A 23506-nucleotide genomic window follows, 5' to 3' on the forward strand; every position below is an offset into this window, starting at 1 on the left:
TATACTTCCTGTTATTGATACTGACAGCTTTCCTTTTCCTCTTCTCCCAGTAGAGCATGAAGCCAAAAGCATTGCTCTGAGATTGAGGTGCGCGCCTTGCCAGCCAGTATGCGCAATGACGTTCGCAAAGAGAGAAGGGTGCGAGAGACCATCCGATCCGTCGAACGGACGCCCAAATCCGGTGAGATCTAGTGGCTAGGATGCCTGGCTATCACCCCGGAGGCCCGGGCTCGATTGCCGGAACCGGAACGGAATTTTTTCCACACGAATCGTCTCAAGTTTCAGCAGTGCGTGCTGCCGTTTCCCGTCCTGCTCGCAGTACAGCTACTGTTTCGTGACCGCCAGCAGAACATAGACGGGCGAAGCAGACACACGGTGACCCTAGAAGTGGCGTGTGGCTTCATGCGACGTGTTTCCAGCGTAGGGCTGAGCAACCGTCCGCGTCGAGGCCCGTTAGCTCAGTTGGTTAGAGCGTCGTGCTAATAACGCGAAGGTCGTGGGTTCGATCCCCCCACGGGCCAGTAGACTTTTACTACTACGAAAAGGCAGCGCCGATTTCAGCTGGCGAGTGTGATGACCAAAAGATCATCGCCGTGCGTGGACGTTGGCAGAGGATCCGAACCCGACTCGTCGGGAAGCGCTGCAGCATTCGCTCGGCAATGGTCACAATATGTTGAATACGCTGGTTCTCATACGGCAAAGAGAAAATGAAAGAAAATGCCCGATTGCCGACGTGTAACAACTTTGGCCCTTGTCAGTGCTTGGGCGGGTGACCGCATGGGAACACAGGGTACTGTTGGCAATTTTGCTTCCTATTTTTCTTTCTCCTTTGTTTTCGCAGCTGCAGACCGATTCAGTGAGGGAGACGCCACCGTGAAATGAAGGGGCGTGCTGTGTGTCCACCGCCTCGCCTCTCCCTGCCTCTCTCAGTCGTTTCTCGTGCTTGTCGTTTTGATATAGGCCGACTGGAGAGCGTCAGCTCTCGCGTCAGCTGAGCAAAGTCGAGACAAGTCGAGACACACTGTAGGCTGGTCTGCAGCGAGTAAGAGGGAGAAAGAACATTAATTTAACGGCGCGTGGCAAAAGTACTCATACGCAAAGCTGAAAGCCTGCTGCGGTGGCCGGGAATCGAACCCGGATCAACTGCTTGCAAGGCAACTATGCTGACCTTTACACCACCACCGCACAACCGGGCGCCCCCACGCCGCGCTGTGTCGGCTTCCCGCCAGTCGGCAGCGGCCGAAGGTGATCGTAGCCCTAGGCGCATTACGAGGTAGGCTAGGGGAGCACATGCAGATGCATTCGCACGGCGTATCCATGCACATTTCGCACCCTTTGGCAAGAGTCGGCGCCGGCGACGCAAGAGGACGCAGAGGACGGCGTTCTGGCGGCATTTTTAGGCAGTACAGTGCAGGATTCAGCGTCTGCAGCATTTTCTCGACAGAATGCTACGGCGCTTGACGGCAGTCCCACGTTATCTCGAGACATCTGCTCGGGAAGCAGCGAAAGATTGCTACTGGTCTGAGCATCGGTGGTTCAGTGGTCCGCCCACGCTCTGAAGCGGCGCCCGTCTCTCTCGCGGCCATCCCGTATAAGATGTCCTACATACGGGAGTACTTTTTAACGAGGAGCTACGCTCTGTCAACGGCTACCGACAGACACAGGACCGCCCGCGGACTCTACGTTGCCCTGACTGGACAACCTCCGCGTCATAAACTGGTGTTCCGGAACCCTACAGTGGAATGGGTGAACGTGTGGGCAAACATCAACAACCCGGTGTTGCCGTCGGATGTCAGTGCGCTCTGGTTTAAGATCGTCAACAACACCCTAGCGACGAACCAGCGGCTTGCCGACATTCATCTCCTTCCCTCTGCCAACTGTGGTAGATGTGGTGCTGTGGACACACGGGAACATCGTTTTGAGTGTGCATCGGTGTCGACGGTATGGCGGCTGTGTCAACGAATGGTCGCCCACATTAATCGAACGCCTCCTCACCTTGTGACTGTTCGTCGTGTGATAGTGCCTAACTTCAAAGCTTTCCCGCGGACGAAAAATAACGCCACTGTCTGGATCTTAGGGCATACGATTTATGCCCTTATCGATATGGCCGTCACTGATACTGTGATTTACCTGGATTATTTGTGGGCCCAGTATATGACACTGAAGGATTGCGTTCACTTTCGCGAACTGTTTGCGAATTTTTTGAAGGCGGCCTTGGATTACGGCTATGAAATGGAACTGCGGCAAACACCTTGAACTGAGATTTACTGAGCTGACGCGTTCTATTTTTACTTTCTTTTTCCTTCTTTTCTTTGTTTTATTTGCGTTATGGTTGGTGACTTGTGCCACACCCACACTACGGGTCGTTCTGGTTTTATCTCCAAGGGAGGAATGTCCTTTTACTTTTGAGGAATTTTATTTTGTTCACAAGACTTCATGGGTATTTTAGAAGATACAGCCTGTTTGTGTGGAACATTCATAGTTGCAGGAGTGTTTTTTTTCCAATCTCTTAAATTCTGTTTCCGGACTGTCGCGATTTCATTTTATTACTTTCCTGTGATTTCTGTTTCTTTCGTGTGATGCACACATCGACATAAACTGTCATGTTGTGCTGTTGTCCTGCGTTGACACCTGTTTTGTAACAACTCTCGGCTACATCGGAGTGACTGACGTTAGTCAGGAGGGACAATATATTTTTCTTTTAAGCGGAATATGAGTTTAGTTGAACTACGAGCAGAAGAGTTGAACCAGCGGAGGAAAGAAGACCGTCCACGAATTCCGCGATAAAATTTTTCTTAGTTCTCCATTTTTCTGTGGAAGAAGACACCACACTAACTGAGCAGAAGATGATTTTGTTTTAAGTTATACCACTGTTCCACGAAGTTCGACAGTCCAGCAAATATAGCGATGAAGCTCGCCGAAGAAGGCATATTTTGGTGAGAGTAAGGAGGGCTATAAGGGGAGTTGGGAGGCCAAAAAAAAAAAAAAAAAAAAAAAAAAAAAAAAAAAAAAAAAGTGGTAGAATGCTCGCCTGCCACGCGGGCGGCCCGGGTTCGATTCCCGGCCGATGCATCGTTTTGCTTTTCCCGCGGTGCCGTGTGGCTTGCGCGCTTGAGATGCACGATCCACAAGAATGTATAGCGGGATTCCCTTGAGAAGAACCGAGAACGCAGCACGCGCGGTTCCCCACTCAGACGCTCGCGTCATGTTCTGCGGACTGGAGTCGGCCTGGCCTCACAAGTTGCTGTGTCCAGGTGCCTCCGAGGCAATGAACTTGAACGACGGGGAGTACTGCCCATCGTTGCAAAAGCTGCAGCACCACCACAATCAACTGGGCCGGCAATGCACGTGTAGCAACAGAACACGTTATCCACCAAGTAGTGTATCTCTGCGTCTAACAATGGGTACGCTACTTGCCCAGTTCCCAGGACCGACGGTCCGCCCCGTGCCTCGGTAGCGCAGTAGTCAGCGCGTAAGTCTCATAATTTTAAGGTCGTGAGTTCGATCCTCACCCGGGGCATTTAATTTTCTGTGACTCACGGTGGTGCTGTCGCTACGGCTCGAACTTATTTCTTGTTTGTTATCCACAACGTTTCAACGCTTCAGAGAGAAAATTTATACTTCCTGTTATTGATACTGACAGCTTTCCTTTTCCTCTTCTCCCAGTAGAGCATGAAGCCAAAAGCATTGCTCTGAGACTTTTGAGGTGCGCGCCTTGCCAGCCAGTATGCGCAATGACGTTCGCAAAGAGAGAAGGGTGCGAGAGACCATCCGATCCGTCGAACGGACGCCCAAATCCGGTGAGATCTAGTGGCTAGGATGCCTGGCTATCACCCCGGAGGCCCGGGCTCGATTGCCGGAACCGGAACGGAATTTTTTCCACACGAATCGTCTCAAGTTTCAGCAGTGCGTGCTGCCGTTTCCCGTCCTGCTCGCAGTACAGCTACTGTTTCGTGACCGCCAGCAGAACATAGACGGGCGAAGCAGACACACGGTGACCCTAGAAGTGGCGTGTGGCTTCATGCGACGTGTTTCCAGCGTAGGGCTGAGCAACCGTCCGCGTCGAGGCCCGTTAGCTCAGTTGGTTAGAGCGTCGTGCTAATAACGCGAAGGTCGTGGGTTCGATCCCCCCACGGACCAGTGGGCTTTTACTACTACGAAAAGGCAGCGCCGATTTCAGCTGGCGAGTGTGATGACCAAAAGATCATCGCCCTGCGTGGACGTTGGCAGAGGATCCGAACCCGACTCGTCGGGAAGCGCTGCAGCATTCGCTCGGCAATGGTCACAATATGTTGAATACGCTGGTTCTCATACGGCAAAGAGAAAATGAAAGAAAATGCCCGATTGCCGACGTGTAACAACTTTGGCCCTTGTCAGTGCTTGGGCGGGTGACCGCATGGGAACACAGGGTACTGTTGGCAATTTTGCTTCCTATTTTTCTTTCTCCTTTGTTTTCGCAGCTGCAGACCGATTCAGTGAGGGAGACGCCACCGTGAAATGAAGGGGCGTGCTGTGTGTCCACCGCCTCGCCTCTCCCTGCCTCTCTCAGTCGTTTCTCGTGCTTGTCGTTTTGATATAGGCCGACTGGAGAGCGTCAGCTCTCGCGTCAGCTGAGCAAAGTCGAGACAAGTCGAGACACACTGTAGGCTGGTCTGCAGCGAGTAAGAGGGAGAGAGAACATTAATTTAACGGCGCGTGGCAAAAGTACTCATACGCAAAGCTGAAAGCCTGCTGCGGTGGCCGGGAATCGAACCCGGATCAACTGCTTGCAAGGCAACTATGCTGACCTTTACACCACCACCGCACAACCGGGCGCCCCCACGCCGCGCTGTGTCGGCTTCCCGCCAGTCGGCAGCGGCCGAAGGTGATCGTAGCCCTAGGCGCATTACGAGGTAGGCTAGGGGAGCACATGCAGATGCATTCGCACGGCGTATCCATGCACATTTCGCACCCTTTGGCAAGAGTCGGCGCCGGCGACGCAAGAGGACGCAGAGGACGGCGTTCTGGCGGCATTTTTAGGCAGTACAGTGCAGGATTCAGCGTCTGCAGCATTTTCTCGACAGAATGCTACGGCGCTTGACGGCAGTCCCACGTTATCTCGAGACATCTGCTCGGGAAGCAGCGAAAGATTGCTACTGGTCTGAGCATCGGTGGTTCAGTGGTCCGCCCACGCTCTGAAGCGGCGCCCGTCTCTCTCGCGGCCACCCCGTATAAGATGTCCTACATACGGGAGTACTTTTTAACGAGGAGCTACGCTCTGTCAACGGCTACCGACAGACACAGGACCGCCCGCGGACTCTACGTTGCCCTGACTGGACAACCTCCGCGTCATAAACTGGTGTTCCGGAACCCTACAGTGGAATGGGTGAACGTGTGGGCAAACATCAACAACCCGGTGTTGCCGTCGGATGTCAGTGCGCTCTGGTTTAAGATCGTCAACAACACCCTAGCGACGAACCAGCGGCTTGCCGACATTCATCTCCTTCCCTCTGCCAACTGTGGTAGATGTGGTGCTGTGGACACACGGGAACATCGTTTTGAGTGTGCATCGGTGTCGACGGTATGGCGGCTGTGTCAACGAATGGTCGCCCACATTAATCGAACGCCTCCTCACCTTGTGACTGTTCGTCGTGTGATAGTGCCTAACTTCAAAGCTTTCCCGCGGACGAAAAATAACGCCACTGTCTGGATCTTAGGGCATACGATTTATGCCCTTATCGATATGGCCGTCACTGATACTGTGATTTACCTGGATTATTTGTGGGCCCAGTATATGACACTGAAGGATTGCGTTCACTTTCGCGAACTGTTTGCGAATTTTTTGAAGGCGGCCTTGGATTACGGCTATGAAATGGAACTGCGGCAAACACCTTGAACTGAGATTTACTGAGCTGACGCGTTCTATTTTTACTTTCTTTTTCCTTCTTTTCTTTGTTTTATTTGCGTTATGGTTGGTGACTTGTGCCACACCCACACTACGGGTCGTTCTGGTTTTATCTCCAAGGGAGGAATGTCCTTTTACTTTTGAGGAATTTTATTTTGTTCACAAGACTTCATGGGTATTTTAGAAGATACAGCCTGTTTGTGTGGAACATTCATAGTTGCAGGAGTGTTTTTTTTCCAATCTCTTAAATTCTGTTTCCGGACTGTCGCGATTTCATTTTATTACTTTCCTGTGATTTCTGTTTCTTTCGTGTGATGCACACATCGACATAAACTGTCATGTTGTGCTGTTGTCCTGCGTTGACACCTGTTTTGTAACAACTCTCGGCTACATCGGAGTGACTGACGTTAGTCAGGAGGGACAATATATTTTTCTTTTAAGCGGAATATGAGTTTAGTTGAACTACGAGCAGAAGAGTTGAACCAGCGGAGGAAAGAAGACCGTCCACGAATTCCGCGATAAAATTTTTCTTAGTTCTCCATTTTTCTGTGGAAGAAGACACCACACTAACTGAGCAGAAGATGATTTTGTTTTAAGTTATACCACTGTTCCACGAAGTTCGACAGTCCAGCAAATATAGCGATGAAGCTCGCCGAAGAAGGCATATTTTGGTGAGAGTAAGGAGGGCTATAAGGGGAGTTGGGAGGCCAAAAAAAAAAAAAAAAAAAAAAAAAAAAAAAAAAAAAAAAAAAAAAAAAAAAGTGGTAGAATGCTCGCCTGCCACGCGGGCGGCCCGGGTTCGATTCCCGGCCGATGCATCGTTTTGCTTTTCCCGCGGTGCCGTGTGGCTTGCGCGCTTGAGATGCACGATCCACAAGAATGTATAGCGGGATTCCCTTGAGAAGAACCGAGAACGCAGCACGCGCGGTTCCCCACTCAGACGCTCGCGTCATGTTCTGCGGACTGGCGTCGGCCTGGCCTCACAAGTTGCTGTGTCCAGGTGCCTCCGAGGCAATGAACTTGAACGACGGGGAGTACTGCCCATCGTTGCAAAAGCTGCAGCACCACCACAATCAACTGGGCCGGCAATGCACGTGTAGCAACAGAACACGTTATCCACCAAGTAGTGTATCTCTGCGTCTAACAATGGGTACGCTACTTGCCCAGTTCCCAGGACCAACGGTCCGCCCCGTGCCTCGGTAGCGCAGTAGTCAGCGCGTAAGTCTCATAATTTTAAGGTCGTGAGTTCGATCCTCACCCGGGGCATTTAATTTTCTGTGACTCACGGTGGTGCTGTCGCTAGGGCTCGAACTTATTTCTTGTTTGTTATCCACAACGTTTCAACGCTTCAGAGAGAAAATTTATACTTCCTGTTATTGATACTGACAGCTTTCCTTTTCCTCTTCTCCCAGTAGAGCATGAAGCCAAAAGCATTGCTCTGAGACTTTTGAGGTGCGCGCCTTGCCAGCCAGTATGCGCAATGACGTTCGCAAAGAGAGAAGGGTGCGAGAGACCATCCGATCCGTCGAACGGACGCCCAAATCCGGTGAGATCTAGTGGCTAGGATGCCTGGCTATCACCCCGGAGGCCCGGGCTCGATTGCCGGAACCGGAACGGAATTTTTTCCACACGAATCGTCTCAAGTTTCAGCAGTGCGTGCTGCCGTTTCCCGTCCTGCTCGCAGTACAGCTACTGTTTCGTGACCGCCAGCAGAACATAGACGGGCGAAGCAGACACACGGTGACCCTAGAAGTGGCGTGTGGCTTCATGCGACGTGTTTCCAGCGTAGGGCTGAGCAACCGTCCGCGTCGAGGCCCGTTAGCTCAGTTGGTTAGAGCGTCGTGCTAATAACGCGAAGGTCGTGGGTTCGATCCCCCCACGGGCCAGTAGACTTTTACTACTACGAAAAGGCAGCGCCGATTTCAGCTGGCGAGTGTGATGACCAAAAGATCATCGCCGTGCGTGGACGTTGGCAGAGGATCCGAACCCGACTCGTCGGGAAGCGCTGCAGCATTCGCTCGGCAATGGTCACAATATGTTGAATACGCTGGTTCTCATACGGCAAAGAGAAAATGAAAGAAAATGCCCGATTGCCGACGTGTAACAACTTTGGCCCTTGTCAGTGCTTGGGCGGGTGACCGCATGGGAACACAGGGTACTGTTGGCAATTTTGCTTCCTATTTTTCTTTCTCCTTTGTTTTCGCAGCTGCAGACCGATTCAGTGAGGGAGACGCCACCGTGAAATGAAGGGGCGTGCTGTGTGTCCACCGCCTCGCCTCTCCCTGCCTCTCTCAGTCGTTTCTCGTGCTTGTCGTTTTGATATAGGCCGACTGGAGAGCGTCAGCTCTCGCGTCAGCTGAGCAAAGTCGAGACAAGTCGAGACACACTGTAGGCTGGTCTGCAGCGAGTAAGAGGGAGAAAGAACATTAATTTAACGGCGCGTGGCAAAAGTACTCATACGCAAAGCTGAAAGCCTGCTGCGGTGGCCGGGAATCGAACCCGGATCAACTGCTTGCAAGGCAACTATGCTGACCTTTACACCACCACCGCACAACCGGGCGCCCCCACGCCGCGCTGTGTCGGCTTCCCGCCAGTCGGCAGCGGCCGAAGGTGATCGTAGCCCTAGGCGCATTACGAGGTAGGCTAGGGGAGCACATGCAGATGCATTCGCACGGCGTATCCATGCACATTTCGCACCCTTTGGCAAGAGTCGGCGCCGGCGACGCAAGAGGACGCAGAGGACGGCGTTCTGGCGGCATTTTTAGGCAGTACAGTGCAGGATTCAGCGTCTGCAGCATTTTCTCGACAGAATGCTACGGCGCTTGACGGCAGTCCCACGTTATCTCGAGACATCTGCTCGGGAAGCAGCGAAAGATTGCTACTGGTCTGAGCATCGGTGGTTCAGTGGTCCGCCCACGCTCTGAAGCGGCGCCCGTCTCTCTCGCGGCCATCCCGTATAAGATGTCCTACATACGGGAGTACTTTTTAACGAGGAGCTACGCTCTGTCAACGGCTACCGACAGACACAGGACCGCCCGCGGACTCTACGTTGCCCTGACTGGACAACCTCCGCGTCATAAACTGGTGTTCCGGAACCCTACAGTGGAATGGGTGAACGTGTGGGCAAACATCAACAACCCGGTGTTGCCGTCGGATGTCAGTGCGCTCTGGTTTAAGATCGTCAACAACACCCTAGCGACGAACCAGCGGCTTGCCGACATTCATCTCCTTCCCTCTGCCAACTGTGGTAGATGTGGTGCTGTGGACACACGGGAACATCGTTTTGAGTGTGCATCGGTGTCGACGGTATGGCGGCTGTGTCAACGAATGGTCGCCCACATTAATCGAACGCCTCCTCACCTTGTGACTGTTCGTCGTGTGATAGTGCCTAACTTCAAAGCTTTCCCGCGGACGAAAAATAACGCCACTGTCTGGATCTTAGGGCATACGATTTATGCCCTTATCGATATGGCCGTCACTGATACTGTGATTTACCTGGATTATTTGTGGGCCCAGTATATGACACTGAAGGATTGCGTTCACTTTCGCGAACTGTTTGCGAATTTTTTGAAGGCGGCCTTGGATTACGGCTATGAAATGGAACTGCGGCAAACACCTTGAACTGAGATTTACTGAGCTGACGCGTTCTATTTTTACTTTCTTTTTCCTTCTTTTCTTTGTTTTATTTGCGTTATGGTTGGTGACTTGTGCCACACCCACACTACGGGTCGTTCTGGTTTTATCTCCAAGGGAGGAATGTCCTTTTACTTTTGAGGAATTTTATTTTGTTCACAAGACTTCATGGGTATTTTAGAAGATACAGCCTGTTTGTGTGGAACATTCATAGTTGCAGGAGTGTTTTTTTTCCAATCTCTTAAATTCTGTTTCCGGACTGTCGCGATTTCATTTTATTACTTTCCTGTGATTTCTGTTTCTTTCGTGTGATGCACACATCGACATAAACTGTCATGTTGTGCTGTTGTCCTGCGTTGACACCTGTTTTGTAACAACTCTCGGCTACATCGGAGTGACTGACGTTAGTCAGGAGGGACAATATATTTTTCTTTTAAGCGGAATATGAGTTTAGTTGAACTACGAGCAGAAGAGTTGAACCAGCGGAGGAAAGAAGACCGTCCACGAATTCCGCGATAAAATTTTTCTTAGTTCTCCATTTTTCTGTGGAAGAAGACACCACACTAACTGAGCAGAAGATGATTTTGTTTTAAGTTATACCACTGTTCCACGAAGTTCGACAGTCCAGCAAATATAGCGATGAAGCTCGCCGAAGAAGGCATATTTTGGTGAGAGTAAGGAGGGCTATAAGGGGAGTTGGGAGGCCAAAAAAAAAAAAAAAAAAAAAAAAAAAAAAAAAAAAAAAAAAAAAAAAAAAAAAAAAAAAAAAAAAGTGGTAGAATGCTCGCCTGCCACGCGGGCGGCCCGGGTTCGATTCCCGGCCGATGCATCGTTTTGCTTTTCCCGCGGTGCCGTGTGGCTTGCGCGCTTGAGATGCACGATCCACAAGAATGTATAGCGGGATTCCCTTGAGAAGAACCGAGAACGCAGCACGCGCGGTTCCCCACTCAGACGCTCGCGTCATGTTCTGCGGACTGGCGTCGGCCTGGCCTCACAAGTTGCTGTGTCCAGGTGCCTCCGAGGCAATGAACTTGAACGACGGGGAGTACTGCCCATCGTTGCAAAAGCTGCAGCACCACCACAATCAACTGGGCCGGCAATGCACGTGTAGCAACAGAACACGTTATCCACCAAGTAGTGTATCTCTGCGTCTAACAATGGGTACGCTACTTGCCCAGTTCCCAGGACCAACGGTCCGCCCCGTGCCTCGGTAGCGCAGTAGTCAGCGCGTAAGTCTCATAATTTTAAGGTCGTGAGTTCGATCCTCACCCGGGGCATTTAATTTTCTGTGACTCACGGTGGTGCTGTCGCTAGGGCTCGAACTTATTTCTTGTTTGTTATCCACAACGTTTCAACGCTTCAGAGAGAAAATTTATACTTCCTGTTATTGATACTGACAGCTTTCCTTTTCCTCTTCTCCCAGTAGAGCATGAAGCCAAAAGCATTGCTCTGAGACTTTTGAGGTGCGCGCCTTGCCAGCCAGTATGCGCAATGACGTTCGCAAAGAGAGAAGGGTGCGAGAGACCATCCGATCCGTCGAACGGACGCCCAAATCCGGTGAGATCTAGTGGCTAGGATGCCTGGCTATCACCCCGGAGGCCCGGGCTCGATTGCCGGAACCGGAACGGAATTTTTTCCACACGAATCGTCTCAAGTTTCAGCAGTGCGTGCTGCCGTTTCCCGTCCTGCTCGCAGTACAGCTACTGTTTCGTGACCGCCAGCAGAACATAGACGGGCGAAGCAGACACACGGTGACCCTAGAAGTGGCGTGTGGCTTCATGCGACGTGTTTCCAGCGTAGGGCTGAGCAACCGTCCGCGTCGAGGCCCGTTAGCTCAGTTGGTTAGAGCGTCGTGCTAATAACGCGAAGGTCGTGGGTTCGATCCCCCCACGGGCCAGTAGACTTTTACTACTACGAAAAGGCAGCGCCGATTTCAGCTGGCGAGTGTGATGACCAAAAGATCATCGCCGTGCGTGGACGTTGGCAGAGGATCCGAACCCGACTCGTCGGGAAGCGCTGCAGCATTCGCTCGGCAATGGTCACAATATGTTGAATACGCTGGTTCTCATACGGCAAAGAGAAAATGAAAGAAAATGCCCGATTGCCGACGTGTAACAACTTTGGCCCTTGTCAGTGCTTGGGCGGGTGACCGCATGGGAACACAGGGTACTGTTGGCAATTTTGCTTCCTATTTTTCTTTCTCCTTTGTTTTCGCAGCTGCAGACCGATTCAGTGAGGGAGACGCCACCGTGAAATGAAGGGGCGTGCTGTGTGTCCACCGCCTCGCCTCTCCCTGCCTCTCTCAGTCGTTTCTCGTGCTTGTCGTTTTGATATAGGCCGACTGGAGAGCGTCAGCTCTCGCGTCAGCTGAGCAAAGTCGAGACAAGTCGAGACACACTGTAGGCTGGTCTGCAGCGAGTAAGAGGGAGAAAGAACATTAATTTAACGGCGCGTGGCAAAAGTACTCATACGCAAAGCTGAAAGCCTGCTGCGGTGGCCGGGAATCGAACCCGGATCAACTGCTTGCAAGGCAACTATGCTGACCTTTACACCACCACCGCACAACCGGGCGCCCCCACGCCGCGCTGTGTCGGCTTCCCGCCAGTCGGCAGCGGCCGAAGGTGATCGTAGCCCTAGGCGCATTACGAGGTAGGCTAGGGGAGCACATGCAGATGCATTCGCACGGCGTATCCATGCACATTTCGCACCCTTTGGCAAGAGTCGGCGCCGGCGACGCAAGAGGACGCAGAGGACGGCGTTCTGGCGGCATTTTTAGGCAGTACAGTGCAGGATTCAGCGTCTGCAGCATTTTCTCGACAGAATGCTACGGCGCTTGACGGCAGTCCCACGTTATCTCGAGACATCTGCTCGGGAAGCAGCGAAAGATTGCTACTGGTCTGAGCATCGGTGGTTCAGTGGTCCGCCCACGCTCTGAAGCGGCGCCCGTCTCTCTCGCGGCCATCCCGTATAAGATGTCCTACATACGGGAGTACTTTTTAACGAGGAGCTACGCTCTGTCAACGGCTACCGACAGACACAGGACCGCCCGCGGACTCTACGTTGCCCTGACTGGACAACCTCCGCGTCATAAACTGGTGTTCCGGAACCCTACAGTGGAATGGGTGAACGTGTGGGCAAACATCAACAACCCGGTGTTGCCGTCGGATGTCAGTGCGCTCTGGTTTAAGATCGTCAACAACACCCTAGCGACGAACCAGCGGCTTGCCGACATTCATCTCCTTCCCTCTGCCAACTGTGGTAGATGTGGTGCTGTGGACACACGGGAACATCGTTTTGAGTGTGCATCGGTGTCGACGGTATGGCGGCTGTGTCAACGAATGGTCGCCCACATTAATCGAACGCCTCCTCACCTTGTGACTGTTCGTCGTGTGATAGTGCCTAACTTCAAAGCTTTCCCGCGGACGAAAAATAACGCCACTGTCTGGATCTTAGGGCATACGATTTATGCCCTTATCGATATGGCCGTCACTGATACTGTGATTTACCTGGATTATTTGTGGGCCCAGTATATGACACTGAAGGATTGCGTTCACTTTCGCGAACTGTTTGCGAATTTTTTGAAGGCGGCCTTGGATTACGGCTATGAAATGGAACTGCGGCAAACACCTTGAACTGAGATTTACTGAGCTGACGCGTTCTATTTTTACTTTCTTTTTCCTTCTTTTCTTTGTTTTATTTGCGTTATGGTTGGTGACTTGTGCCACACCCACACTACGGGTCGTTCTGGTTTTATCTCCAAGGGAGGAATGTCCTTTTACTTTTGAGGAATTTTATTTTGTTCACAAGACTTCATGGGTATTTTAGAAGATACAGCCTGTTTGTGTGGAACATTCATAGTTGCAGGAGTGTTTTTTTTCCAATCTCTTAAATTCTGTTTCCGGACTGTCGCGATTTCATTTTATTACTTTCCTGTGATTTCTGTTTCTTTCGTGTGATGCACACATCGACATAAACTGTCATGTTGTGCTGTTGTCCTGCGTTGCCACCTGTTTTGTAACAACTCTCTGCTACATCGGAGTGACTGACGTTAGTCAGGAGGGACAATATATTTTTCTTTTAAGCGGAATATGAGTTTAGTTGAACTACGAGCAGAAGAGTTGAACCAGCGGAGGAAAGAAGACCGTCCACGAATTCCGCGATAAAATTTTTCTTAGTTCTCCATTTTTCTGTGGAAGAAGACACCACACTAACTGAGCAGAAGATGATTTTGTTTTAAGTTATACCACTGTTCCACGAAGTTCGACAGTCCAGCAAATATAGCGATGAAGCTCGCCGAAGAAGGCATATTTTGGTGAGAGTAAGGAGGGCTATAAGGGGAGTTGGGAGGCCAAAAAAAAAAAAAAAAAAAAAAAAAAAAAAAAAAAAAAAAAAAAAAAAAAAAAAAAAAAAGTGGTAGAATGCTCGCCTGCCACGCGGGCGGCCCGGGTTCGATTCCCGGCCGATGCATCGTTTTGCTTTTCCCGCGGTGCCGTGTGGCTTGCGCGCTTGAGATGCACGATCCACAAGAATGTATAGCGGGATTCCCTTGAGAAGAACCGAGAACGCAGCACGCGCGGTTCCCCACTCAGACGCTCGCGTCATGTTCTGCGGACTGGCGTCGGCCTGGCCTCACAAGTTGCTGTGTCCAGGTGCCTCCGAGGCAATGAACTTGAACGACGGGGAGTACTGCCCATCGTTGCAAAAGCTGCAGCACCACCACAATCAACTGGGCCGGCAATGCACGTGTAGCAACAGAACACGTTATCCACCAAGTAGTGTATCTCTGCGTCTAACAATGGGTACGCTACTTGCCCAGTTCCCAGGACCAACGGTCCGCCCCGTGCCTCGGTAGCGCAGTAGTCAGCGCGTAAGTCTCATAATTTTAAGGTCGTGAGTTCGATCCTCACCCGGGGCATTTAATTTTCTGTGACTCACGGTGGTGCTGTCGCTAGGGCTCGAACTTATTTCTTGTTTGTTATCCACAACGTTTCAACGCTTCAGAGAGAAAATTTATACTTCCTGTTATTGATACTGACAGCTTTCCTTTTCCTCTTCTCCCAGTAGAGCATGAAGCCAAAAGCATTGCTCTGAGACTTTTGAGGTGCGCGCCTTGCCAGCCAGTATGCGCAATGACGTTCGCAAAGAGAGAAGGGTGCGAGAGACCATCCGATCCGTCGAACGGACGCCCAAATCCGGTGAGATCTAGTGGCTAGGATGCCTGGCTATCACCCCGGAGGCCCGGGCTCGATTGCCGGAACCGGAACGGAATTTTTTCCACACGAATCGTCTCAAGTTTCAGCAGTGCGTGCTGCCGTTTCCCGTCCTGCTCGCAGTACAGCTACTGTTTCGTGACCGCCAGCAGAACATAGACGGGCGAAGCAGACACACGGTGACCCTAGAAGTGGCGTGTGGCTTCATGCGACGTGTTTCCAGCGTAGGGCTGAGCAACCGTCCGCGTCGAGGCCCGTTAGCTCAGTTGGTTAGAGCGTCGTGCTAATAACGCGAAGGTCGTGGTGTTCGATCCCCCCACGGGCCAGTAGGCTTTTACTACTACGAAAAGGCAGCGCCGATTTCAGCTGGCGAGTGTGATGACCAAAAGATCATCGCCGTGCGTGGACGTTGGCAGAGGATCCGAACCCGACTCGTCGGGAAGCGCTGCAGCATTCGCTCGGCAATGGTCACAATATGTTGAATACGCTGGTTCTCATACGGCAAAGAGAAAATGAAAGAAAATGCCCGATTGCCGACGTGTAACAACTTTGGCCCTTGTCAGTGCTTGGGCGGGTGACCGCATGGGAACACAGGGTACTGTTGGCAATTTTGCTTCCTATTTTTCTTTCTCCTTTGTTTTCGCAGCTGCAGACCGATTCAGTGAGGGAGACGCCACCGTGAAATGAAGGGGCGTGCTGTGTGTCCACCGCCTCGCCTCTCCCTGCCTCTCTCAGTCGTTTCTCGTGCTTGTCGTTTTGATATAGGCCGACTGGAGAGCGTCAGCTCTCGCGTCAGCTGAGCAAAGTCGAGACAAGTCGAGACACACTGTAGGCTGGTCTGCAGCGAGTAAGAGGGAGAAAGAACATTAATTTAACGGCGCGTGGCAAAAGTACTCATACGCAAAGCTGAAAGCCTGCTGCGGTGGCCGGGAATCGAACCCGGATCAACTGCTTGCAAGGCAACTATGCTGACCTTTACACCACCACCGCACAACCGGGCGCCCCCACGCCGCGCTGTGTCGGCTTCCCGCCAGTCGGCAGCGGCCGAAGGTGATCGTAGCCCTAGGCGCATTACGAGGTAGGCTAGGGGAGCACATGCAGATGCATTCGCACGGCGTATCCATGCACATTTCGCACCCTTTGGCAAGAGTCGGCGCCGGCGACGCAAGAGGACGCAGAGGACGGCGTTCTGGCGGCATTTTTAGGCAGTACAGTGCAGGATTCAGCGTCTGCAGCATTTTCTCGACAGAATGCTACGGCGCTTGACGGCAGTCCCACGTTATCTCGAGACATCTGCTCGGGAAGCAGCGAAAGATTGCTACTGGTCTGAGCATCGGTGGTTCAGTGGTCCGCCCACGCTCTGAAGCGGCGCCCGTCTCTCTCGCGGCCATCCCGTATAAGATGTCCTACATACGGGAGTACTTTTTAACGAGGAGCTACGCTCTGTCAACGGCTACCGACAGACACAGGACCGCCCGCGGACTCTACGTTGCCCTGACTGGACAACCTCCGCGTCATAAACTGGTGTTCCGGAACCCTACAGTGGAATGGGTGAACGTGTGGGCAAACATCAACAACCCGGTGTTGCCGTCGGATGTCAGTGCGCTCTGGTTTAAGATCGTCAACAACACCCTAGCGACGAACCAGCGGCTTGCCGACATTCATCTCCTTCCCTCTGCCAACTGTGGTAGATGTGGTGCTGTGGACACACGGGAACATCGTTTTGAGTGTGCATCGGTGTCGACGGTATGGCGGCTGTGTCAACGAATGGTCGCCCACATTAATCGAACGCCTCCTCACCTTGTGACTGTTCGTCGTGTGATAGTGCCTAACTTCAAAGCTTTCCCGCGGACGAAAAATAACGCCACTGTCTGGATCTTAGGGCATACGATTTATGCCCTTATCGATATGGCCGTCACTGATACTGTGATTTACCTGGATTATTTGTGGGCCCAGTATATGACACTGAAGGATTGCGTTCACTTTCGCGAACTGTTTGCGAATTTTTTGAAGGCGGCCTTGGATTACGGCTATGAAATGGAACTGCGGCAAACACCTTGAACTGAGATTTACTGAGCTGACGCGTTCTATTTTTACTTTCTTTTTCCTTCTTTTCTTTGTTTTATTTGCGTTATGGTTGGTGACTTGTGCCACACCCACACTACGGGTCGTTCTGGTTTTATCTCCAAGGGAGGAATGTCCTTTTACTTTTGAGGAATTTTATTTTGTTCACAAGACTTCATGGGTATTTTAGAAGATACAGCCTGTTTGTGTGGAACATTCATAGTTGCAGGAGTGTTTTTTTTCCAATCTCTTAAATTCTGTTTCCGGACTGTCGCGATTTCATTTTATTACTTTCCTGTGATTTCTGTTTCTTTCGTGTGATGCACACATCGACATAAACTGTCATGTTGTGCTGTTGTCCTGCGTTGCCACCTGTTTTGTAACAACTCTCTGCTACATCGGAGTGACTGACGTTAGTCAGGAGGGACAATATATTTTTCTTTTAAGCGGAATATGAGTTTAGTTGAACTACGAGCAGAAGAGTTGAACCAGCGGAGGAAAGAAGACCGTCCACGAATTCCGCGATAAAATTTTTCTTAGTTCTCCATTTTTCTGTGGAAGAAGACACCACACTAACTGAGCAGAAGATGATTTTGTTTTAAGTTATACCACTGTTCCACGAAGTTCGACAGTCCAGCAAATATAGCGATGAAGCTCGCCGAAGAAGGCATATTTTGGTGAGAGTAAGGAGGGCTATAAGGGGAGTTGGGAGGCCAAAAAAAAAAAAAAAAAAAAAAAAAAAAAAAAAAAAAAAAAAAAAAAAAAAAAAAAAAGTGGTAGAATGCTCGCCTGCCACGCGGGCGGCCCGGGTTCGATTCCCGGCCGATGCATCGTTTTGCTTTTCCCGCGGTGCCGTGTGGCTTGCGCGCTTGAGATGCACGATCCACAAGAATGTATAGCGGGATTCCCTTGAGAAGAACCGAGAACGCAGCACGCGCGGTTCCCCACTCAGACGCTCGCGTCATGTTCTGCGGACTGGCGTCGGCCTGGCCTCACAAGTTGCTGTGTCCAGGTGCCTCCGAGGCAATGAACTTGAACGACGGGGAGTACTGCCCATCGTTGCAAAAGCTGCAGCACCACCACAATCAACTGGGCCGGCAATGCACGTGTAGCAACAGAACACGTTATCCACCAAGTAGTGTATCTCTGCGTCTAACAATGGGTACGCTACTTGCCCAGTTCCCAGGACCAACGGTCCGCCCCGTGCCTCGGTAGCGCAGTAGTCAGCGCGTAAGTCTCATAATTTTAAGGTCGTGAGTTCGATCCTCACCCGGGGCATTTAATTTTCTGTGACTCACGGTGGTGCTGTCGCTAGGGCTCGAACTTATTTCTTGTTTGTTATCCACAACGTTTCAACGCTTCAGAGAGAAAATTTATACTTCCTGTTATTGATACTGACAGCTTTCCTTTTCCTCTTCTCCCAGTAGAGCATGAAGCCAAAAGCATTGCTCTGAGACTTTTGAGGTGCGCGCCTTGCCAGCCAGTATGCGCAATGACGTTCGCAAAGAGAGAAGGGTGCGAGAGACCATCCGATCCGTCGAACGGACGCCCAAATCCGGTGAGATCTAGTGGCTAGGATGCCTGGCTATCACCCCGGAGGCCCGGGCTCGATTGCCGGAACCGGAACGGAATTTTTTCCACACGAATCGTCTCAAGTTTCAGCAGTGCGTGCTGCCGTTTCCCGTCCTGCTCGCAGTACAGCTACTGTTTCGTGACCGCCAGCAGAACATAGACGGGCGAAGCAGACACACGGTGACCCTAGAAGTGGCGTGTGGCTTCATGCGACGTGTTTCCAGCGTAGGGCTGAGCAACCGTCCGCGTCGAGGCCCGTTAGCTCAGTTGGTTAGAGCGTCGTGCTAATAACGCGAAGGTCGTGGTGTTCGATCCCCCCACGGGCCAGTAGGCTTTTACTACTACGAAAAGGCAGCGCCGATTTCAGCTGGCGAGTGTGATGACCAAAAGATCATCGCCGTGCGTGGACGTTGGCAGAGGATCCGAACCCGACTCGTCGGGAAGCGCTGCAGCATTCGCTCGGCAATGGTCACAATATGTTGAATACGCTGGTTCTCATACGGCAAAGAGAAAATGAAAGAAAATGCCCGATTGCCGACGTGTAACAACTTTGGCCCTTGTCAGTGCTTGGGCGGGTGACCGCATGGGAACACAGGGTACTGTTGGCAATTTTGCTTCCTATTTTTCTTTCTCCTTTGTTTTCGCAGCTGCAGACCGATTCAGTGAGGGAGACGCCCCCGTGAAATGAAGGGGCGTGCTGTGTGTCCACCGCCTCGCCTCTCCCTGCCTCTCTCAGTCGTTTCTCGTGCTTGTCGTTTTGATATAGGCCGACTGGAGAGCGTCAGCTCTCGCGTCAGCTGAGCAAAGTCGAGACAAGTCGAGACACACTGTAGGCTGGTCTGCAGCGAGTAAGAGGGAGAAAGAACATTAATTTAACGGCGCGTGGCAAAAGTACTCATACGCAAAGCTGAAAGCCTGCTGCGGTGGCCGGGAATCGAACCCGGATCAACTGCTTGCAAGGCAACTATGCTGACCTTTACACCACCACCGCACAACCGGGCGCCCCCACGCCGCGCTGTGTCGGCTTCCCGCCAGTCGGCAGCGGCCGAAGGTGATCGTAGCCCTAGGCGCATTACGAGGTAGGCTAGGGGAGCACATGCAGATGCATTCGCACGGCGTATCCATGCACATTTCGCACCCTTTGGCAAGAGTCGGCGCCGGCGACGCAAGAGGACGCAGAGGACGGCGTTCTGGCGGCATTTTTAGGCAGTACAGTGCAGGATTCAGCGTCTGCAGCATTTTCTCGACAGAATGCTACGGCGCTTGACGGCAGTCCCACGTTATCTCGAGACATCTGCTCGGGAAGCAGCGAAAGATTGCTACTGGTCTGAGCATCGGTGGTTCAGTGGTCCGCCCACGCTCTGAAGCGGCGCCCGTCTCTCTCGCGGCCATCCCGTATAAGATGTCCTACATACGGGAGTACTTTTTAACGAGGAGCTACGCTCTGTCAACGGCTACCGACAGACACAGGACCGCCCGCGGACTCTACGTTGCCCTGACTGGACAACCTCCGCGTCATAAACTGGTGTTCCGGAACCCTACAGTGGAATGGGTGAACGTGTGGGCAAACATCAACAACCCGGTGTTGCCGTCGGATGTCAGTGCGCTCTGGTTTAAGATCGTCAACAACACCCTAGCGACGAACCAGCGGCTTGCCGACATTCATCTCCTTCCCTCTGCCAACTGTGGTAGATGTGGTGCTGTGGACACACGGGAACATCGTTTTGAGTGTGCATCGGTGTCGACGGTATGGCGGCTGTGTCAACGAATGGTCGCCCACATTAATCGAACGCCTCCTCACCTTGTGACTGTTCGTCGTGTGATAGTGCCTAACTTCAAAGCTTTCCCGCGGACGAAAAATAACGCCACTGTCTGGATCTTAGGGCATACGATTTATGCCCTTATCGATATGGCCGTCACTGATACTGTGATTTACCTGGATTATTTGTGGGCCCAGTATATGACACTGAAGGATTGCGTTCACTTTCGCGAACTGTTTGCGAATTTTTTGAAGGCGGCCTTGGATTACGGCTATGAAATGGAACTGCGGCAAACACCTTGAACTGAGATTTACTGAGCTGACGCGTTCTATTTTTACTTTCTTTTTCCTTCTTTTCTTTGTTTTATTTGCGTTATGGTTGGTGACTTGTGCCACACCCACACTACGGGTCGTTCTGGTTTTATCTCCAAGGGAGGAATGTCCTTTTACTTTTGAGGAATTTTATTTTGTTCACAAGACTTCATGGGTATTTTAGAAGATACAGCCTGTTTGTGTGGAACATTCATAGTTGCAGGAGTGTTTTTTTTCCAATCTCTTAAATTCTGTTTCCGGACTGTCGCGATTTCATTTTATTACTTTCCTGTGATTTCTGTTTCTTTCGTGTGATGCACACATCGACATAAACTGTCATGTTGTGCTGTTGTCCTGCGTTGCCACCTGTTTTGTAACAACTCTCTGCTACATCGGAGTGACTGACGTTAGTCAGGAGGGACAATATATTTTTCTTTTAAGCGGAATATGAGTTTAGTTGAACTACGAGCAGAAGAGTTGAACCAGCGGAGGAAAGAAGACCGTCCACGAATTCCGCGATAAAATTTTTCTTAGTTCTCCATTTTTCTGTGGAAGAAGACACCACACTAACTGAGCAGAAGATGATTTTGTTTTAAGTTATACCACTGTTCCACGAAGTTCGACAGTCCAGCAAATATAGCGATGAAGCTCGCCGAAGAAGGCATATTTTGGTGAGAGTAAGGAGGGCTATAAGGGGAGTTGGGAGGCCAAAAAAAAAAAAAAAAAAAAAAAAAAAAAAAAAAAAAAAAAAAAGTGGTAGAATGCTCGCCTGCCACGCGGGCGGCCCGGGTTCGATTCCCGGCCGATGCATCGTTTTGCTTTTCCCGCGGTGCCGTGTGGCTTGCGCGCTTGAGATGCACGATCCACAAGAATGTATAGCGGGATTCCCTTGAGAAGAACCGAGAACGCAGCACGCGCGGTTCCCCACTCAGACGCTCGCGTCATGTTCTGCGGACTGGCGTCGGCCTGGCCTCACAAGTTGCTGTGTCCAGGTGCCTCCGAGGCAATGAACTTGAACGACGGGGAGTACTGCCCATCGTTGCAAAAGCTGCAGCACCACCACAATCAACTGGGCCGGCAATGCACGTGTAGCAACAGAACACGTTATCCACCAAGTAGTGTATCTCTGCGTCTAACAATGGGTACGCTACTTGCCCAGTTCCCAGGACCAACGGTCCGCCCCGTGCCTCGGTAGCGCAGTAGTCAGCGCGTAAGTCTCATAATTTTAAGGTCGTGAGTTCGATCCTCACCCGGGGCATTTAATTTTCTGTGACTCACGGTGGTGCTGTCGCTAGGGCTCGAACTTATTTCTTGTTTGTTATCCACAACGTTTCAACGCTTCAGAGAGAAAATTTATACTTCCTGTTATTGATACTGACAGCTTTCCTTTTCCTCTTCTCCCAGTAGAGCATGAAGCCAAAAGCATTGCTCTGAGACTTTTGAGGTGCGCGCCTTGCCAGCCAGTATGCGCAATGACGTTCGCAAAGAGAGAAGGGTGCGAGAGACCATCCGATCCGTCGAACGGACGCCCAAATCCGGTGAGATCTAGTGGCTAGGATGCCTGGCTATCACCCCGGAGGCCCGGGCTCGATTGCCGGAACCGGAACGGAATTTTTTCCACACGAATCGTCTCAAGTTTCAGCAGTGCGTGCTGCCGTTTCCCGTCCTGCTCGCAGTACAGCTACTGTTTCGTGACCGCCAGCAGAACATAGACGGGCGAAGCAGACACACGGTGACCCTAGAAGTGGCGTGTGGCTTCATGCGACGTGTTTCCAGCGTAGGGCTGAGCAACCGTCCGCGTCGAGGCCCGTTAGCTCAGTTGGTTAGAGCGTCGTGCTAATAACGCGAAGGTCGTGGGTTCGATCCCCCCACGGGCCAGTAGACTTTTACTACTACGAAAAGGCAGCGCCGATTTCAGCTGGCGAGTGTGATGACCAAAAGATCATCGCCGTGCGTGGACGTTGGCAGAGGATCCGAACCCGACTCGTCGGGAAGCGCTGCAGCATTCGCTCGGCAATGGTCACAATATGTTGAATACGCTGGTTCTCATACGGCAAAGAGAAAATGAAAGAAAATGCCCGATTGCCGACGTGTAACAACTTTGGCCCTTGTCAGTGCTTGGGCGGGTGACCGCATGGGAACACAGGGTACTGTTGGCAATTTTGCTTCCTATTTTTCTTTCTCCTTTGTTTTCGCAGCTGCAGACCGATTCAGTGAGGGAGACGCCACCGTGAAATGAAGGGGCGTGCTGTGTGTCCACCGCCTCGCCTCTCCCTGCCTCTCTCAGTCGTTTCTCGTGCTTGTCGTTTTGATATAGGCCGACTGGAGAGCGTCAGCTCTCGCGTCAGCTGAGCAAAGTCGAGACAAGTCGAGACACACTGTAGGCTGGTCTGCAGCGAGTAAGAGGGAGAAAGAACATTAATTTAACGGCGCGTGGCAAAAGTACTCATACGCAAAGCTGAAAGCCTGCTGCGGTGGCCGGGAATCGAACCCGGATCAACTGCTTGCAAGGCAACTATGCTGACCTTTACACCACCACCGCACAACCGGGCGCCCCCACGCCGCGCTGTGTCGGCTTCCCGCCAGTCGGCAGCGGCCGAAGGTGATCGTAGCCCTAGGCGCATTACGAGGTAGGCTAGGGGAGCACATGCAGATGCATTCGCACGGCGTATCCATGCACATTTCGCACCCTTTGGCAAGAGTCGGCGCCGGCGACGCAAGAGGACGCAGAGGACGGCGTTCTGGCGGCATTTTTAGGCAGTACAGTGCAGGATTCAGCGTCTGCAGCATTTTCTCGACAGAATGCTACGGCGCTTGACGGCAGTCCCACGTTATCTCGAGACATCTGCTCGGGAAGCAGCGAAAGATTGCTACTGGTCTGAGCATCGGTGGTTCAGTGGTCCGCCCACGCTCTGAAGCGGCGCCCGTCTCTCTCGCGGCCATCCCGTATAAGATGTCCTACATACGGGAGTACTTTTTAACGAGGAGCTACGCTCTGTCAACGGCTACCGACAGACACAGGACCGCCCGCGGACTCTACGTTGCCCTGACTGGACAACCTCCGCGTCATAA

The 23506-nt window shown here is 51.8% G+C and overlaps 20 non-coding genes across 20 annotated transcripts; 13 read left to right on the top strand and 7 right to left on the bottom strand.

Moving 5' to 3' along the window:
* The first annotated feature begins 447 nt into the window (after nucleotides 1–447).
* Nucleotides 448–521, top strand: Trnai-aau. The gene has a single exon. It is a non-coding gene; the product is annotated as a tRNA-Ile (tRNA).
* A 592-nt stretch (nucleotides 522–1113) lies between these two features.
* On the bottom strand, nucleotides 1114–1185 carry Trnaa-ugc. The gene has a single exon. It is a non-coding gene; the product is annotated as a tRNA-Ala (tRNA).
* A 2262-nt stretch (nucleotides 1186–3447) lies between these two features.
* On the top strand, nucleotides 3448–3520 carry Trnam-cau. Its single transcript has one exon. It is a non-coding gene; the product is annotated as a tRNA-Met (tRNA).
* A 546-nt stretch (nucleotides 3521–4066) lies between these two features.
* Trnai-aau lies at nucleotides 4067–4140 on the top strand. The gene has a single exon. It is a non-coding gene; the product is annotated as a tRNA-Ile (tRNA).
* Nucleotides 4141–4732: 592 nt separating this feature from the next.
* Nucleotides 4733–4804, bottom strand: Trnaa-ugc. Its single transcript has one exon. It is a non-coding gene; the product is annotated as a tRNA-Ala (tRNA).
* Nucleotides 4805–7077: 2273 nt separating this feature from the next.
* Trnam-cau lies at nucleotides 7078–7150 on the top strand. The gene has a single exon. It is a non-coding gene; the product is annotated as a tRNA-Met (tRNA).
* Nucleotides 7151–7696: 546 nt separating this feature from the next.
* Nucleotides 7697–7770, top strand: Trnai-aau. The gene has a single exon. It is a non-coding gene; the product is annotated as a tRNA-Ile (tRNA).
* Nucleotides 7771–8362: 592 nt separating this feature from the next.
* Nucleotides 8363–8434, bottom strand: Trnaa-ugc. Its single transcript has one exon. It is a non-coding gene; the product is annotated as a tRNA-Ala (tRNA).
* Nucleotides 8435–10721: 2287 nt separating this feature from the next.
* Nucleotides 10722–10794, top strand: Trnam-cau. Its single transcript has one exon. It is a non-coding gene; the product is annotated as a tRNA-Met (tRNA).
* Nucleotides 10795–11340: 546 nt separating this feature from the next.
* On the top strand, nucleotides 11341–11414 carry Trnai-aau. The gene has a single exon. It is a non-coding gene; the product is annotated as a tRNA-Ile (tRNA).
* A 592-nt stretch (nucleotides 11415–12006) lies between these two features.
* On the bottom strand, nucleotides 12007–12078 carry Trnaa-ugc. Its single transcript has one exon. It is a non-coding gene; the product is annotated as a tRNA-Ala (tRNA).
* A 2281-nt stretch (nucleotides 12079–14359) lies between these two features.
* On the top strand, nucleotides 14360–14432 carry Trnam-cau. Its single transcript has one exon. It is a non-coding gene; the product is annotated as a tRNA-Met (tRNA).
* A 546-nt stretch (nucleotides 14433–14978) lies between these two features.
* Nucleotides 14979–15053, top strand: Trnai-aau. Its single transcript has one exon. It is a non-coding gene; the product is annotated as a tRNA-Ile (tRNA).
* A 592-nt stretch (nucleotides 15054–15645) lies between these two features.
* Nucleotides 15646–15717, bottom strand: Trnaa-ugc. The gene has a single exon. It is a non-coding gene; the product is annotated as a tRNA-Ala (tRNA).
* Nucleotides 15718–17996: 2279 nt separating this feature from the next.
* Trnam-cau lies at nucleotides 17997–18069 on the top strand. Its single transcript has one exon. It is a non-coding gene; the product is annotated as a tRNA-Met (tRNA).
* A 546-nt stretch (nucleotides 18070–18615) lies between these two features.
* Nucleotides 18616–18690, top strand: Trnai-aau. Its single transcript has one exon. It is a non-coding gene; the product is annotated as a tRNA-Ile (tRNA).
* A 592-nt stretch (nucleotides 18691–19282) lies between these two features.
* On the bottom strand, nucleotides 19283–19354 carry Trnaa-ugc. Its single transcript has one exon. It is a non-coding gene; the product is annotated as a tRNA-Ala (tRNA).
* Nucleotides 19355–21619: 2265 nt separating this feature from the next.
* Trnam-cau lies at nucleotides 21620–21692 on the top strand. The gene has a single exon. It is a non-coding gene; the product is annotated as a tRNA-Met (tRNA).
* A 546-nt stretch (nucleotides 21693–22238) lies between these two features.
* Trnai-aau lies at nucleotides 22239–22312 on the top strand. Its single transcript has one exon. It is a non-coding gene; the product is annotated as a tRNA-Ile (tRNA).
* Nucleotides 22313–22904: 592 nt separating this feature from the next.
* Trnaa-ugc lies at nucleotides 22905–22976 on the bottom strand. Its single transcript has one exon. It is a non-coding gene; the product is annotated as a tRNA-Ala (tRNA).
* Nucleotides 22977–23506: the final 530 nt, after the last annotated feature.

Source organism: Schistocerca piceifrons, unplaced genomic scaffold (assembly GCF_021461385.2).
Source record: "Schistocerca piceifrons isolate TAMUIC-IGC-003096 unplaced genomic scaffold, iqSchPice1.1 HiC_scaffold_570, whole genome shotgun sequence".
In the NCBI taxonomy this organism is placed as follows: Eukaryota; Metazoa; Arthropoda; class Insecta; order Orthoptera; family Acrididae; genus Schistocerca; species Schistocerca piceifrons.